The sequence below is a fragment of the Pinus tabuliformis genome, chromosome 1_2, assembly GCF_031772625.1.
Source record: "Pinus tabuliformis cultivar Carrire ecotype Pingquan chromosome 1_2, CPIR1, whole genome shotgun sequence".
Taxonomy (NCBI): domain Eukaryota; kingdom Viridiplantae; phylum Streptophyta; class Pinopsida; order Pinales; family Pinaceae; genus Pinus; species Pinus tabuliformis.
Genome location: NC_142298.1, coordinates 726,967,485 through 726,985,701, shown reverse-complemented (window position 1 = coordinate 726,985,701; position 18,217 = coordinate 726,967,485).

The window sequence follows — 18,217 nt, the reverse complement described above, 5'->3', positions numbered from 1 at the left end:
AGATACAGCCAGTCAAACAACTCCCACGTATTTCCGCTCCGGGTGATTAGGACCGGACACCAAAATACGAGAAAGTGAATCAAGGGGCCTTCCGAAGATAGTCTGGGATGATGAGGGTCCAGTCCTATCAGCGAAGGTATCAGAGGAAGTTACACTGACCTCCTAACAACAGCCTGCGCCGGTGCAAGCCCCCAAGCTTCGCAAGGGTGCCCTCCAGTAGTACTGTCGAGAGTGATACAACGTCAACCTCAAGTGCCACGGGATTCCCCTCCGCAGCCACCTGTGTAGATCCCTAGGAGAGGCAACTATGGGTACCAACTCGTCACAGAAGCCAGGCGGAACAGTCGTGAGGTAAGTTCGGACAAGTAGGAGAGGGGGTATCTCTCTTCCTTGTCTTCACAGACCCTCGTGCTTAACTCCCAGATCTGGAGCTTTCCTGGTCTTCCTAACGCTATTGGATTTTCTCTCATTAATCAGACTCTTATGTTTGACGTTTTATGTGGCCTTGGAGAGTTAACTCTCCACTCGCCTAATCCAAGGCCCTAAAATCCTAAACTTGTTGGTGTAACTGACTAAAACAAAAAGTTTTAGTGGATTTTAATTAGTGCTTGATTTTATTAGGCTGTTCTTTAAGTCACATGGTAATGGAGATGAAACTTGTGGTGTTTTTATGGACGCAAAAGAAATTAATAAAACTTAGCTACATGCACATGCACTTTTTGTTTTCGATGAAGAGCAATTTCTATGAGGTTCAGAGGTACTTTTAATATAAACAAATTTTCCTTTTCTTTTCAGACTCCACACTCACAAAAACTAACAAAACTATATATGCCTAAAAAAGAGATGCAAATCTATCCTAATGCAAGAACTATATGTGGATGCAAGATTTAAAGACTACTCTAAAATCAAAGAAGGAAAGTTGTTGCCTTATCAAATTTGTCTTGCCACTAAAATGCTTAGATAGAAGATGATGTGTTACCAATCATTTCGTCCAAACAATAAAAACAAGTTCTAAGATAAACACAAAGCACGTTCACTTCGCAAAAAAGGAAATCAAGTGAAAAGCAAGTTTAAGAAAGCGAAACTCAAAACTTTCAAAAGATTTTCTTTCAATGAAGCCAAGAAGTCTTTTTTCAAAGAATGCTCTCGAAAATACTGACACCAATGATTGATGAATAGGCAACCAAACACTTTTGTGAATTGACACCTTTCAAATGATGAAAATCCAACAAAAATAAATGCCTTTGAAATCGCTCATGACAATCAAAAGCAGCAATGAAAGTCCAAAAGATCAAAAGACAAGTTTCAAGAAAATGGTAACAAACAACTTTCCCGAAACAAAGGAGCAAATGGTCACAAAAATGGTTTCGTTAAGCAAACAAAAGGTCACCAAAACAAAATGAACACAAAGATTGAATCCAATCTTCCTACTCTGCCAAAACAGAGCAGTCAAGATTCTTAATCAGAAATCTTGTGTGTCAAAAAAAACAATGACGCTTGCAATCAATGAAAACAAGAATGATACTCCTTATAACTAGAAAGAGTTTAGAACAAGATGCCCCCTGTTAAACAGAGGACTATTACTGGAAAATGACTGCTTCAAACTGACCCAAACTACCAGACAAACATTCAGCAAAAAGAAAATTTATAAATCTTGAAAATTAGATAATATACGCGCCTGCAGTGATGTGCAGAGTGCGTGTACACGCGACTGTAACTGAGGAAACATGCGTATACGCGGGTTCACTTAGTACAACTTGTGTATATACGCTTCTGTAATCCAGCAAAATAGCGTATCTGAAGATTTTCAAGAAAAATAAAAAACACAGACTGAAAAACTGGAAAAGCTTAGAGATCAAGAACAGATCAGACAGTCAGAGCCAGCAAACAGAGAAGCTGAGCCTTGATTGGCTTGAAGACTACCCAAACTAGGAACAACAAGAGTGTTGTTCCCCAGCGGAGTCGCCAATTCTGGTTGAAGGGAAAGTACCCCTAGGGTCCTTTGGGTTAAGACTCTACTAGACCGAAAATTGCTTATTCAAAGAAACACACACACAACCATTATCTTTACTATAAGCAAATTCTAATGTTTAGGGTACATACCTAAGGTCCTACGTTCGAGAAGGCCTTTAGGGGCCAAACCCTTCTTAGAGTTCCCTTCTTCTCCTTTTACCTGTAAAACAAACAAATCAAAGAACACAACAGTACATGGACAAATACTTATATGAAAACCATCTTCATGCTATAAAGTTAGTTATAAAAATCTTTGAGTAACTACTTGCATAAGAATTCAAAACAAGAATCTCATAAGCATAAAGAAAGATTGTTTCGGGAACCAAGACGTGTTTCTTTATATAAAGGCAAGTAAAGTACATATAACGGAAAGATTTCACCTGAAACACCTTCAGCAGGCTCCAAGCAAAGCTTCCTCCCGGATTCGTTCCAGCCTCAAGCCTCCAACAAGAGCTCCTTCCAAGTCTTACTCAATGGTGATATAAAGGATGAATGATCACCAATACACATGGAAACAAGGGTTTCCTATGCAAAATGGGGGAAGTGCAGAAGGCACCAAGGACTTCAGAACTGGTCTAAGGGGAAAATCTCAGCATAATAATGTTGCTCTTCTTTTCTCCCCCTTAGGCCTTCCCTTTGATGTCTTTTTATACCATCTCCAAAGTACTTTTTTAGTTAGGAGTTGGTTGGGAACAGTTGGGCCACGGGCACTAACAGGTGATCAGCAGGTAAAACCCGCGATCTCCGCCCGAAAATAAGGAATTATTTATTTTTTTAAGTTTTTTAATACATACACGCGGGTTGGGTATACACAGACCCACGTGTACACACGTTTAACTCAGGGCAGTGTCACGTATAGGGGATAAAACACTGTTTTTTAAATTTTAGTACCAGGTCTGGAAGGAGGGGTTGCCCTAGGCCATGAGTGTAGCATCACAAACCATAAGAGTGAGATTTGGAGCTATAACAATTCCCTTTCTGAGCTACGCATTGCACATTCCCATCCCTCTGGCTATGACCTTGCTCCTTCGAACTGTGCAATGTGTAGTTCTTACCTCCCAAGACTGCTTCACTGTGTAATTTATGTACCCAAGCCTCCACCTTGACCTCCAAAATTGTGTATTCATGTCCTCCAGCCCAGCTTAAACTGTGCACTTCATATCCTCAAGCCTCAAGCTCATCCCCTGAGTCCTTAAACTACGTAGCTGTGTAGTAGCCTAGCCTCTCTTGACTTCTAAAACTTCATAGTTGGCACTCCCAGTGTCAATTCCATCGGTCTCTCTCCATTGGATCTGTAAATTGTGTATTCTTGTTCTTCAAGCCTTCTTGAGTTGTGCATTGTGCAGTTTCAGAGTTCAATATTTTCCCCTAGACATTGGAACTACGCACTGCGTAGTCATTGGGTCCCTCTTCCTAGATTTTCACTTGTTTTGGGCTCATTTGGTGGATCAGACTACGATGTTTTCGGATTGATGTCATCTCGTCATGAGTGAATTGGAGGAACAGGTACCCTTTCATGTCATGGAAAGATGATGGATAAAGAGAAGAAGGAGGGAATCATTCTTAAATACTCTCTTGTAGTTGAACTTACAAGTTGATTGATCAAGAGAAAGGGAAGGGAAACTAATGTGTGACCACTATCCAAGACTGGAGATAATTTAAAATTCTACATCCCCAAGCCATGCAGAGGTGAAGAGAAATCATCCTCAAGAAAACATCCAACACTTAGTAGCAATAGTGACTTGACATTTCCACATCATCAAGTAGTCCATGTCAACAATGTCATGTCATGTCATTTCATGAGTGGTCATATGCCACATCACTATTGTGGATCATATATTATATTAAAAATATATTGTAAAGTGGAAGTCCAAAGGACACACATGGAATGTAAAGAGTTATGAAAGTTGAAAAGTCATAGGAAGTCAAACAATCATGAGGTAGTCAAAGATTCACCCTTGGTTATATATACTCCCTCATTATATGACTAAATGACTTTTCACATGGGCTCCTCTCAAAAGGCATTGGAGATATAAGCTAGTTCTTTAAGGAGCAAGGAGTGGTTCCAATGCTCCACTAATGGGGCTAGTGATGTACATTGTAAACATATGTCTTGGAACTTTTACTTAACAATAGAAGCTTGCAAGTCCAACACGTTCTTCATGCATGGACTATGAATGTTTGTAAGACTATTCTACGGATGTTTGTATTTCATGTTTTGTTTCACATGTGCTATGATAATTGAACTATTTCAGTTATTTTAGTACTTATCTTATTGATAATGTGATATAATGGTTGTTATTTTTGTCCCATCCTTGTGGACTATTCCATAGGATATTAGAAAAATATTTCTTCATTTGTTGGTTGTAATGACCGTCGCATCTGTTGTGGACTATTCCGCTGGATGTTAGACAGACCCTTTTAGTTCATGTGTGTCTCTTCTTGGGTGGTACTATTACCTATCACTTAGAGGCTCACTTTTATCCCCTCTCTGCAGTATAAGAACCTTCACAGAGTTGCAATTGAACACTCACCAGGCACACCTTCTTTATTTTCGAAGATACCATTCCATCCCTCTCTCTTGCTGACAGTTAGAGCCAAGGAAAATATTTAAGAATTTGGCAACCAAACCTTTATACCAGATGGGACTCCCACATGAAGGGGTGTGACATGTAATTGGGACTTCACATCAAGGAGATCCCCTAAATGTTGGTGGGTCCAACACCTTCAACACCTAGCTAGTATCAAGAGAAAATTTGTAGGTTATGTAGATCTCACACATGAGAGGATTTAATAGATCCTTGGGTATTTGCTTAATATTAGTAATACTCATTTATGAGCATTGTAAAAGAAAAGAAAAAAAACTTATGCCTAGAATTTTATATATATGTGTGTGATTCAATTAAGAGAAAGCAAGTCCTAAGTTACATTAATAAGTCTTATGTGTCATATAGATAATTGAACAATTTAAAATGGTGAAGATGCAGGAAATCGAGGTCGAGGAGGATCATCACAACGACCTTATACAAATAACCCATTTCCATCGCCAGATATTACTCTCATCTTGTGCTCTCTAGAAGTAATTAAAGAAACTTTGTGATGGTGCCAAACAACTGAGGTGGAAGTGGAGCACCCTCCATTAGGGTTGAGAAATCTTGAGGGACCAAGAGATTCTGATCGAGGACATCCAATGGAGGACATTACTAGGGAGATCCATAAGATTAAGCTCCCCCAGTTTGTTGGAGGTCATGCCAGTGAACAAGAAATAGCTTGGCTAGAGGGAATGGGAAGGTTCTCTGAACTAAGAAATTATACTTCCAATTCTAAAGCTAAAATAATGATATTCCAACTCAAAGGTAGTTCCCTGAACTGGTAGGGTAATATAGAGTGCAACTACACCTAACTCCTGACATAGTTACCTAGGAGTTATTTTAGGAGAGATTAATGAAAAAGTACCTACTAACATATTATGAAGAACAACAAGTAGGAGACTTCCATGCTTTGGTACAGAGAAACTGCATGGTAAGGAATGTGAGATTAGATTCATGGAATTGGTAAAGTATGTCTCCTACACGGATACTGATCAGTGCCAAGAAGATCATTTCATTTATGGATTGAACCCTATGATTAGGGAAATGGTGCAGATGTGGACAAAATCATTAGTTGCAGAAGCTATTGAACATGCTTGCTATGTTGAAGAGCACTTAGAATTAAAAGGTGGAAATAAAACCATTTTTACACAACAACCAAGGTTTCTGAGGAAGGCCCTCATACCTTCTCAAGGGAAGGAAGTTTAAGGCCACCACCATATGGAAATAAGATTGTACCCATAGCACTGATAGTAGGGATTTAAATGGTTGTCAGTGCAACTTCACCAACAACTTTGAGGACTTGTGAAAATCTCAGTCAGAAATGAGGAGACACAACTAGGGGAAGGGGTCACTAGGGGAGGATCTCTTTCCAAATAATTCCATAACATTATGTTCAAATTTTACCACACATCACTTGTTGGGGATATGGGGGACCTAATTACCATCACAATTGTCCTGAGTTATAACTTAGTAACAAATGTAGAGAAGTAAAACACCAACGGGGGGAGAAATCATCCACCATCAAATCTATACAGTAATTGATAACCAATAAGTTAAACACCAATCTCTTGTGGTAGAAATATTGGGTATGATAAATAATGTAAAAGTTAATTTTTTTTTTTTTGTTGCTACAAATAGTTTCATTTCACCATTTTCATTATAAAAATGTGGATTGGAAGCCTATGAGCACGATGAATTTAAACAAGTTGAAATGGCTTCTAGGATAAAACAAGGAGTAGGACCTAGTTTTGACCAATTTTACGTGAACCTTAGGGTTCATACAACCAAGTTGAAGGAACAAGTCACAACACTATGGAAGTATGATGTAATCATCAGAATGGACTTGCTAGAAGCTCATCAATATTTAGTATATTTTTTAAAAAGAAAGTGATTTGGTTAGATGATGAAGGTAGGTCAATTGAGATTTGTGGTATCAAGAGACGAGTGTCCCTACAATTCATCTCCATGATGAAGGTAAAACGTTGTCTCCAGAAAGGTTGTAAAATATATGTGGTAAAGGATATAAGTGACTAGAAAGGATCCTCCCTAGATCAACACTCAGTTTTATCAAAATTTGAGTATGTTTTCCCTAAGGAATTTCTTGGATTATTTCCTTAGAGGGAGATCAATTCCAGAATCGAATTAAAACATGGTGCAAAACCAATACCCAAGACACCATACAGGATGAAAAATAGAGAAATTTGTGAGTTGCAGATGTAGTTAAAAGATCTTATAGACTTGGGATTTATTAGACGTAGTATTTCACCTTAGGGTCCACCGGTGATTTTATTCAAGAAGAAGGATGGTTCCTTAAGGCTATGCATATATTATAAGGACTTGAATCATGCCACAATAAAGAATAGGTACACAATATCTAGAATAAATTGCCTATTTGACCAAATGAAGGGACCAACGATTTTCCAAAAGACAAATCTCCAATCTAGATACTGCCAATTGAGGATTAAAGAAGGTGACATCTAAAAAAATGCATTTCAAACTTGGTTTAGGCACTAAGAGTTCGTAGTTGTACTATTTGGTTTGACTAATGTACCAACAATATTCATGATATTCATGAATGGCGTGTTAAGGAAGTATTTGGACCAATTTGTGTAAGTATTTATATACAATATTCTTGTGTATTCTAAGAATTAAAAGGAGCATGAAGAACAACTAAGGGTTTTGTTGACCTACTTAAGAGAATATCAGTTGTAAGGAAAATCATCAAATTGTTCCTTCTTTTAAAAGGAAATTTGTTATCTTAGGCACATCATTTCAGGAAAAGGGGTTTCAGTTTATCCAGAAATGGTAAAGGCCATAATGTATTGGACAATACAGAAAAATTATCATGAGGTGCATAACTTCATCGGAATAAAAGGTTATTATCGTAAATTTGTGGCAGGGTTTTCAAGAATTGCAAAACCCATCACCAAATTACAACAAAAGGGGGTTAGGTATTCATGGACATATGAATGTGACATTTCATTTACCAAACTAAAGAGGTTACTAACTAGTGCATTGATCCTTTGAGTGTCAGATGTGGAAAAAGTGTTCATTGTCTACACCATTGATTCAAAGAAAGGATTAGGAGCAATGTTGATGCAAAAGGTAGAGTAATAGCTTACACATCTAGAAAGTTAAAGAAATATGAAGAGTTGTATGCTACCCATGAGTTAGAGTTAACATTAGTGATGTCAGATTTAAAATTATGGAGACACTACCTCATCAGGAGAAGCCTTCAGTTAAGACTTGATCATTAGATATTTAAGCACCACTTCATAAAGAGAGATTTGAATTCTAGGAAGAGGTGGCAGAGCGAATTCATCATTGAGTATGAATTTTGGATATCATATATTAAGGGAAAGGAGAACGTGGTGGTCGATGCACTAAGTAGGAGGCCAAAAACCTTCTCCCTAGTACCTTTGAGGGTTAATTTGAGGGAACACATGTTGGACTAACTCTTTGAATATAGTTGGTATCTAAATTTTATATCAGTAAATATAGCCAAAGTTTGAGGGTTATGTGTTTGAACCAATGGACTATTGAGATTTCAAGGGAGAATGTACATCGCAAAGGAAGGGGGTATAAGAAGTGTTAAAAATATAAAACTATGGTCAAATTACACTTTAGATATATCACTTAATGGATATAATTATTTGATTTAATTCTTCATTTTGAGAGAACCAAAATTGACCTAAAGATAACTCAAATTGAATAAGGGAAAGTTTAATTATAACAAAAAACTCACATGTGCATATTTGATAAGGTTGACCGTAAAGAAAAATGGACCACCTTGGAAGGCTATAAATACAAGTGACCTATACCTCATTTGGATACCATCATGATACACTATTTTATATTAGTTTTTGGCTCGCAAATGTATGAGGCTTGTTTGCGGAGGATCAAGTTCACTCTAAGGTGAAATTGTAGGGTTTGAAGCTCACATATTTTGTTTATGGTTTTGGGTCTTAGTCATAGGCACAAAAAAGGAAGGATCCAACTACATTCGCTCACATAGAAGCTCAACCATGTGACTGGAGCCTTCCAGCTGCACTGATAACTCTCCATCCATGCGACTGGGAGTTAGGGTTTCCGTAGTCCAGTTCTAACCCTAGTCGCTCGCATGTTGGGCTTAAGGGAGTGACTGAGAATCTATAGTCACTCACATGACACCTCCTCCATTTGAACAAGATATAAAATATGAAATATCAGTCTTCTGAATATTTCGCTAAGTGACCGCATTTTTTGCCAATTGGCCATAGACAAGGAAAGTTCATTACAACCTTCATAATCAAATTTTTAAGTATAAGATTTGTTGGGTTAATTCATGGATATTGTAGTTGTTTTTGTTGGTTAGTTGTACATATGAAGATATGGATCATTATACTCTCTTTTTATGAATCATTTGATGATGATCTAATAAGAAGAATAATTTGAAAGGGTTTTCCCCATAGTGGGATTTTCCCTAGTCTCTAACCAATCCTAGTGCTCTATGTGTGAATGTGTTTCTTCTATTTTTCCTTTATTTTCCATTTCATTGATGATGATGGTATTTTTATTTCTACACAATTTCATATGATGTTGAATAATGATGTAAATCTGAATAATGTTATGATTTTATGGGGTGAACTTAATGTGTTAATGAATACATGCAATTATCAAAGCAAGGAACAATATAGCCCTTTGAAAAATTAACATGGTATGAGAGATGGGCTTAAGAAAAGTCATGGAGATTTCCCCCATGGAGACACCTTTGATGGAATCAAGAGAAGATGGAGGAGACCTAAAAGAATTCTAGTATTTGAATATAATCTTACGCAATTTGTGTATTAAGGTTTTATGGATATCATGAAGTGAAGGTTTGAGAGAAACCACGATTTATGGAAAATATTTGAGATATGAAATCTAGTAACCCTAGCATGGTCAAAATAAATATGTTCAAGCACTTGTGATAAATTTGGTGAAGCCCTAGATGGGGTAGTCTCTAGTATGCCTAGTTTGTTGATAAAGTTTACTGTTATATGGAGAATGGACATTGATGGATCTTGAAGGTTGGTTAAAGAGGGAGAGGATCACTTGGCATTGAAGATAAGTACTTCTTGACTTATGATGCTCCCTTATGTATTTACTTTTGACCTATGGATCTGATTATTGTTTTGATTATGCTTCCTGCGCATATATATGTGTGTGTGTGTGTGTGTGTGTGAGTATTTGGATGCTCCTACCTTCTTGATGAGATATGATAAGTGGATCCTTCTTGAGGATCATTTGAGATGCAAGAAAGAAATGCTAGAGATGAAAAAGGTAAAGAGGCACCTGATAAGAGGATGACAAAGTGTTATAAGCTACCTATGTCAAACGAAATGATGTACATGTATTTGAATACTACTAGGTATTCATGGTATATTTTTAAATGTTATGTTTCAACTATAATATTGGATAGCAAGGTAAGCCCTAAGGTATGTTGAGAATGCCTCCTCTCAAATGGCTCATGCATGCATATGAAAGTGATTTGGATTCATGTTTCTCACGATAAAATGATGCACTTAATACTGAACAAGTATCTTACATAATTAATTTCTTGACTCTATTGAGCTATTTGTAAATATTGATCTTTAATTATATATTGGTATATTATATGATTGGCTAACATCTATAATTTTATATATCTTGTTCCCATAAAGAGGGTTAGCACCTTGATTCTAGTAGATGGTAAGTTGACACTACTTGTTTGTGAAAAGTATGAAAGCCATGATGATAGAAGCATAACAATGAGATTGATATCAAGATCTTTTGTTTCCCATGGTTATATTTTCATGTGTTTAGTGATTATGGAATATGGTAAAATTGAATGCCCTGACTTAATGGATTGAGTTATGTGACAAAGAAGTAATGCTTGTGATCATGATTCTTGAAGTTTACTCCTATTAGTTCTTTGACACTAACTCTTTACGGCAAGAATGATGTCACGATGAAGTAGATGATGATAACATGATAAAACCATGATAAATATGTGATATAGTATGACTTTATGATATAATAGATCTACTAATGGATGATATCATTCTAGATGGGTTGATGGAATGAATGAAGATGACTAAAGTGGATTCCCATTTAGAAGGAGAACCTCTCCATAAGATCCTTTCTCCTATTTTCATTTGCATTATATACTCTTTATTGTTGAAGTATGATTTATGGGCATGAATATAAAAATATCTGACATTGTTGATCTGCAGTAAAATTTTGATATGAGCTCAAAGGGTTTTATCTTACTCTAAGCCTCAACTGAAAAAAAGAAAGCCTATAGGTGTGAATACATCCTCCCAACTACACAGAAGCAAGCTCAAGATTGCGACCAAAGCACTGAGATAGTCCTAGGTATATCATGCCATAATCACTTGCATAACATATTGAAGGATGCGATTGTGATCTCCAAACTGCACAGAGGAAGGAATATGGGTGAAATTATTCCCATTGGACACAAAAATGAAGTTTTTTGCATGAAATCAGATTTTCACCTGAGGGATGTTAGTCCTACAAATGTAGAGTAGACGAAAAAAAGGATTTATGAGCATGAGAGTTTGAATTTTTACTATAAATATGAATATCTATATTGAACTTATGTTTGCAGGTGACTAGGACATGCATATAGATATGTCATTATGTTTATAGTTTGTGCTATAATAGTTTTACATGATTTGGTTGTTTAATATAGATAAGAAATATTTGGTGTTTTGACATGATGCTTGATAAAGGCTTAAGAACTTTGACTTGATTATTAAGATGATTTTATTTGAAAACTGATGATATTCCTTGATAACAATGCTATCTGGGAATAGCGACCTTCAGTGACTAATATTAGTTTTCAATAATGGTTTTGCAATGGCCTCCTTGTTCTTAGCACATTGTTTGAAGTATTGACAGTTGTGATTTAGTGTGAAGTAATATGATAATGAATAGATGGGACTCCCATAACTTATTCTTGGTGTATGGATTTGCATCTAGTGACTTATATTATGATAATGAGGATGACCTTACGAAATTTGGATTGATATTTCTTATGACAACTTATTGGCATGATAATATATGAAGTCATGACTTGATGAGAGCTCTACATGTCACCTAGTCAAAACAATCTGATATTGGTTCCAATCTAGCATCTAAACTTTGATAAGCTAACTTAGCTATGCAATATTGAACATATTGGTTCGATAAAGTTTGTAGAGTTCATTATATGAAGAAAGCTCCTTGATATGTCTTCATTGAAAGTTATCTGATGGAGCCAGGATGATGTGTTGATCCAAACCTCTACTTCAAAAGTGTTCCAAGGTATTATTTTGATTTTGGTTTTCATTTTATATACTAATGGTCTATTATTGACAAGTAATGAGAATTTGATTATATAAGTAAGAGGGATATGGCTCTTGAATCTTGAAATAATGAATCATGGCATGATGAATCAATTTATGAAGTTGCGAAATGAAAATCTATATTGTGAATCTATTGAAGAAGTATTGGAAAGTGGAAATGCAAATCCTTGGACACATCAATTCAATTTCAAGAATTTGTGAAGAGATATTGTTGAACTTGAATTGGAAACTGATGGTTGATTGAAGAATTGATGTTATGTTTTGAAAATTTCTCTGTATATATACATGATGTGCATAGAAACCGAGTCGATTCATGATTGAGCTGCTTCATTCACATTGAGTTTCTACCTAGGATCCTTAAAACTAATTGAATGGGATGATATTCCTGTGATTTGTGACTACTTGGATGTGTTGATGACTATTAGGATTGTTATTTATGATATGAGAACATTTGTATGCTTCCTTAGTATGAGATCTGCGATGGTATCTTAGATGAGAGGTCCATAGCATGACCGAGTTTGAGTATGATCCTGCCAACATGACTAGTTATGTGGTAGGATGAAGAAGCTCCTTCAAGTGTTGTATGAGAAGGATCTCAATATGATATGGATATATTGTGATGACAAAGAGTGGGAACCAATTGGAAGAGAATATTTCATATAGCTGGGGCTGATATACCTTCATATATTCAGACAAGCTCAAGATTGTGGTTGGCACCTCATTGAGAGGGAGGATAATTACGATATCCTTTTAGTGATATATATATATATATATATATATATATATATATATATATATATATATATATATATATATATATATATATATATATATATATATATATATATGTTCTAATATGATATTTTATTTGATGTCCTATATGAACATGAGACAACTTCTATTAAGACGTGATGGCTACCAGATATGAATACGATGATATGTTACTGATATATAGAGAGCATTTCCAATCGATGACACTAAGTCAACTCTTCCCCCTTATATGAGCTCCCAGGGTGAGGAATTGAGATAGAGGAATCCTAGGGTTGAGGGAACTCTATAAAATAGGGTATCACCCCTATATATTACCCATAGGGTTGTAGTAGTGTTATAGACATATTTTGGCACTGAAACCCCAATCACATATGTCCATAAACCAAGGGCTTCTAAACCCATAAAAGTGTTGTTTCATACCCTAAAGGAACAAGGTCATCTGATTACATCATCTCCCAGAATCTCTCCATGAAAAACTACTCAGAACTAGTCAAAACTAGACCATATAGATTTCTCCATGCATAGGGTGTGATGCATCTCACCTATTACACACGGGGGGTGTGATGCATACTGGAAAGCCCTTCTGTAGGGTGCAATGAGCGAGAGTAGACAAATCGCACAAGCAGTGTGCTATGTGGAAACCCAGAGAATCTTCTAGAAACTGCTCATATGACACTTGCCTCTCTGAATTCGCCCAGGGATGAGTAAGAGATCTGAAGTATCCAAGTGGAACCAAGAACTATCAGTGAAATGACACTAATCAAAATCCCAGAAGCTGGCTCACTCTCCTATAAACATCTATATATGGATCCCTCATCCTAGAGATCCAGAGGCTGGAATTCTATAATTCGCAAGGAAGTGATGTTGGTTTCTCTTTGAAGACATTGTTGGGTGATCTTGCTTTGTATGAGGTGAAGAGGGCTTTCATGTTGGGAGGATGATGCTGGATTAGACAGCCTAGTTGTAATCCTCTCTTCTACTACTTCTATCAATAAATCTATTTGATTTTTCCTCCATATGCTTGTATATCTCTGAATCTTGTTTGTGTATGCATTTATATGGTTATTGTACATCTGATCCTACATTTATTATGGTTATAGATCTCTATGCTTTGATGGTATTTTTCTACCTTTTGCTCTTTGAAGCGGGACAAGTGAGAAAGGAGTGGTGAAGGCTCTATCAAAGGAGAGAGGAAACAAGCAAGGAGACTAGTGAAAGACTGAGGTTGGTGCTCTCTGATTCTCTCTCATCTATCTCTCATAAAGGAAAACACAAGTAACTTTAATCTGTTTGTTTCTAAGATAGCTACCCATCTTAGTTGGACTAGTAGCTCTGAATGGAAACTAGTTTTCCCGATAACAAAATGGCAACTCTGCTGGGGAGCAAATAGTTTGTTTTTTTGCTGCTGTTGTTTTCTTTATAAACCACAGGCAGAGCCTGAAGTTAAGCTAGCTAGCCTTCGAACTGCTTTTTCTATGCAACTGCAAAGTAGATCAATGTTGCTTCAGTCAATCTCTGGGTTGGTTTATGAACTGAACATCTAGCTTGCAAACGTCCTAAGTGCCCTAGTGGTAGCTCGAGTAACCTCATTAAATCAGCCCCTATACTTTGTCTTTACTGTCTATCATTAGCTAAGCCTAAACCCCTGAACTTAGCTGCAAACTGTGAGTGAAAACCAAGCTCAGTCTCGTCCCTGGACCATCGCACTGTCTCTCATTGGCAATCTAGATGCATTGCACCTCCCGTGTGTTGTAGGTGAGGTACATCCCTGTTTCCTTGTGTTATAGGTGTGATTATTGACTAGGACTGTTTCTGCCTCTATATTTTGTTTTTTTCTTCATTGTCTTCAGCTTTATTCAGTAGTTTTGTTTTCTATGATTAGTATATCACTATTGAAACCATCTTCCTTTTCATTATTTCAGCCTCCATCATAAGGAATTGTGAATGTTTTTAATGTATTTTTCATCATTTACAGTTCTCCTTTGCAAATAGTAGCTTAATTGAACTGTCGTCTTTTGATTTGAAAGTGCTGCAAGTGTCGTTTTCAGTCAAGAAAAAGAGTGTCGTAAAGTATTCCTCTTTTAGATAGTCAATTACACTTTTGCCATTGTACTTGATTTGAATTAATAGTATTTCAAGTGTCGAAAGCAATTTTAAATTCGAAATCGCAAAGTGTCGTCTTAGCCTTCCTTTCATTTTTTAAAGAGAAAATTGTTAGTACTGTCACTTTGAAAGAAGATAGTTCAGATCTATACTTAGTTTTCTTTTGTCATTCTCACATTAAGGAAACTAAAAAAAATTACATGCATGTGAATTTGCATTTAGACTGCATGTTGAAATTGATTTAGGAAAAGTGCATCTAGTGTGTGCTCTCTGCTCTATGTTGAAAGAATTTCATTTCTCTTTCCTTAGTAGCTAGGATTTTCATTGCAAAAAGAAAGTAAACAAATGTTTATCATCTTAGATTGGATATTTAGGAATTGTATATCTACATCACGTGGTGAACCTTAAATTAAATATTCTTAAGAAATATCAACTATAAAATAAACCTCAATGAACATAAAAATGCTTTGGAACCTAATGCATAACTTTTAGAAGTCTAGGCTAGAGACGTATTCTGGCGTCGTAAAGCCTGGTAACTATCGCTCTCATCGTAGGTTGGGTGATTCCTCCTCTTTGAGAGGACAAGTGCCAATACAGACTTGTGCTCCAACGTATCGTTGAGTATATATTGGGAGACCACAATAGGCTACATCCTTTATCCTTAGGAAGCTGTGTCTCTTTCCTTATCGATTGCAATGCACTGAACACAGAATTCAGGAAGATTGACTGTTGTATCGTAAAAAGTATTATGTAGTTTTGTGATTGATTTGGTAATCCCTCTGTCTAGATTTCCATAGTAGTAATTTTTGTTCCTTTTCAGAATCCCTAAAAGAAAAGGTCCATCTGAGCACTTGTCACTTTATGCTCACTAAAAATCGAAGTCGACTAGAGTCATCTTTAGCTTTTTCTCGACTCTTAAAAATTGAAAAAGCAAGTTGTGTCAAAGCGTCATAAAATTTATTTTAATCGGAATAACATCACTATTCCCTCATTGGTCTTAGGTTGAGAAAATGGAGTCTACCAATCAAGGATTTCCCCTTGGTGGAAATCCTAGTCCCTTGTCCTCTTTGGGAGATGTTGGTGCTCCACACATGGCTACATTGTCCCTTCCAAGACTTACAATTGGCCTACCAGTATGGCTTTTCTCGACCTTTATTATTCAAAATATTGCAATTCCTCAACAATCAAATCGGCAACTAGATGATCCTGAAGTCACTCCCCCAACTTCTACTTCTTTTGTTTCTCCCTCTCCTTCTTCCCCTTCACTTGGTGAAGCTAGTAACGCTAAAACCCAAGTAACTAAGAAGAAGAAGAAAGGGAAGGAGGAGAAGAAGAAGAATCCAATGACGAAAGGTGGCAACCATGCATCATCTGGCGAAAATCCACACACTGCACCATCTAAGCCTAAGTCTCCATGTGTCATTTGCAAGGGAGACCACTATCACCGAGATTGTCCCTGCATCCCCCGGATCCTGAGGATCTGGTCTCCCCACTTGCACAATCCGGTGTCTTCAACCTCTGATGATCATGTTGAGAGCACACCATCAACTAGTGAAAACAAAGCCAATGGAAAGAAAGGAAGATCTAAATTTCCTTGTAGACTGTGTGAAGGTGATCATTTCGTCCACCGTTGTCCTTTCCTAGATGAAGCTAAAAGAGTCTTGGATAATTGTCTTTCTTCACTGCAACGACTTCCTCCTGAATACAAGAAACTCTTGCCGAGTCAATCGCAAGTTGACAATTCGACTGACACACTGTTGTTGTTGGTCGAAGCACCTATCATTGAAGATAAACCCTCTGAGTCCACGTCGGACCAAAGTCAATAGGTTGAGACGAAAGTTCACCCAATCTTGTCTTCAGAAGGTCCACCTTCAAATGATACTATCACCAAAGAGAATGAGATCGACACCATTCAAATTATTTTCATTAACACAGACTCCGATGAACATGGGGGCAATCTACCCATTCCTTTACCGCAGGAAGGAAGTTTGTCAGAGATTTATCCAGTCGTTTATTTGGTCCCTCCTCCAAGAAATCTAATCATTTCCTTCGATTGGAATCTACTAGGTAAACCCCACCTACCATCTAATGTACCATTCTGAATCATAGTACAAGCTTACAGAATGGTCATGGTTGGTACTATCATAGATGAAGGGGCCTCTGTGAGTATCCTTTCCTCAACTGCTTGGAAAGTGCTTGGTTTGCCATCGCTTCTGCCTGAGATTCGAAATCTGACAGGCTTTAACAAAGGAACCAATCAACCATTAGGGATCCTTCCAAATTTTCCTATAACTTTGAGAAGGAAAACCATTCATCTAAACATGATGGTAGTCCAAGGACCTCTAGTTTACAATCTACTCCTTGGGCATGACTACATTTATAGCATGGGAGCCATCATCTTCTCACTCTTCCGAGTGATGTGTTTTCCACATGAAGGCAGAGTGGTCCACCTAGTTGACCAGCTTTCATTCCCTGGTTCAAACACAACTATTAGTCAAATGCCATACCTAACTGGTCTTTTTGCACAAGGAATGTCTAATCAATCTCTAGTCCGTCCACCTGATGATCGCGAGTGCTTTGGTGATTGTAATTGAAACCCAGGAGGCATGTGCCTTGGTCAGCTTTGGGAGGAAAACCCCAAATATAAGGTAGGTTTCCGCATAGGAATATGACTAGTTTGACAATCGTGTCCGTCTAGGAAAATGGGTCAGACTAGAAAAGGATTCCCCCATCAAAAGTTAGGTGATTGGAACTTGAATCACCTTCGTCCATTTCGATGGACAGATCCAAGGAAGTTTTTTGTCTGCAAATGCGGATGAAACAATCTTGCTAATGCAAGAACTTCCGTATGGTGACCTGGAAGCTTTATTTCATTATACTTGGGGGCATGCAAACCTTTTTGCATGCAAGTGAAAAGCGACCATTTATTTTCTTAGTTCATAGTCTCTTAACCCTTTAAACGTGTAGTTTGGTCGTTCCTAGCTTGCATAATGAAAGGCTTTGGAGCAAAGTTTCAAATGGTGCAAGCTCCCTAAAAAATGAACCTACCGATGAGACATCCTTATTATACGACTAGCATGAGTAGTTTTATGCAAAGTTCAAGCTCATTAAAAAATAAACCTCACCATGAGCAACTTTACGCAAAGTTCAAGATCGTTAAAAATCAAACCTAGCAAAGACCAAGTGTTCCCATAGAGTTTGAGCTCAATAAAAAATGAATCCCACCTTTAGTAAATAATCTTTTCGATCACATAATTATCAGCTATTGAACCTTGGTCGTGTTCTTACCATCACCTCCACTCTTTTTTAGTCGATCATATGCCTCCATTTGGTTTTTTACCCTTTTGAGGAACAATTATGACGAGTGATTCT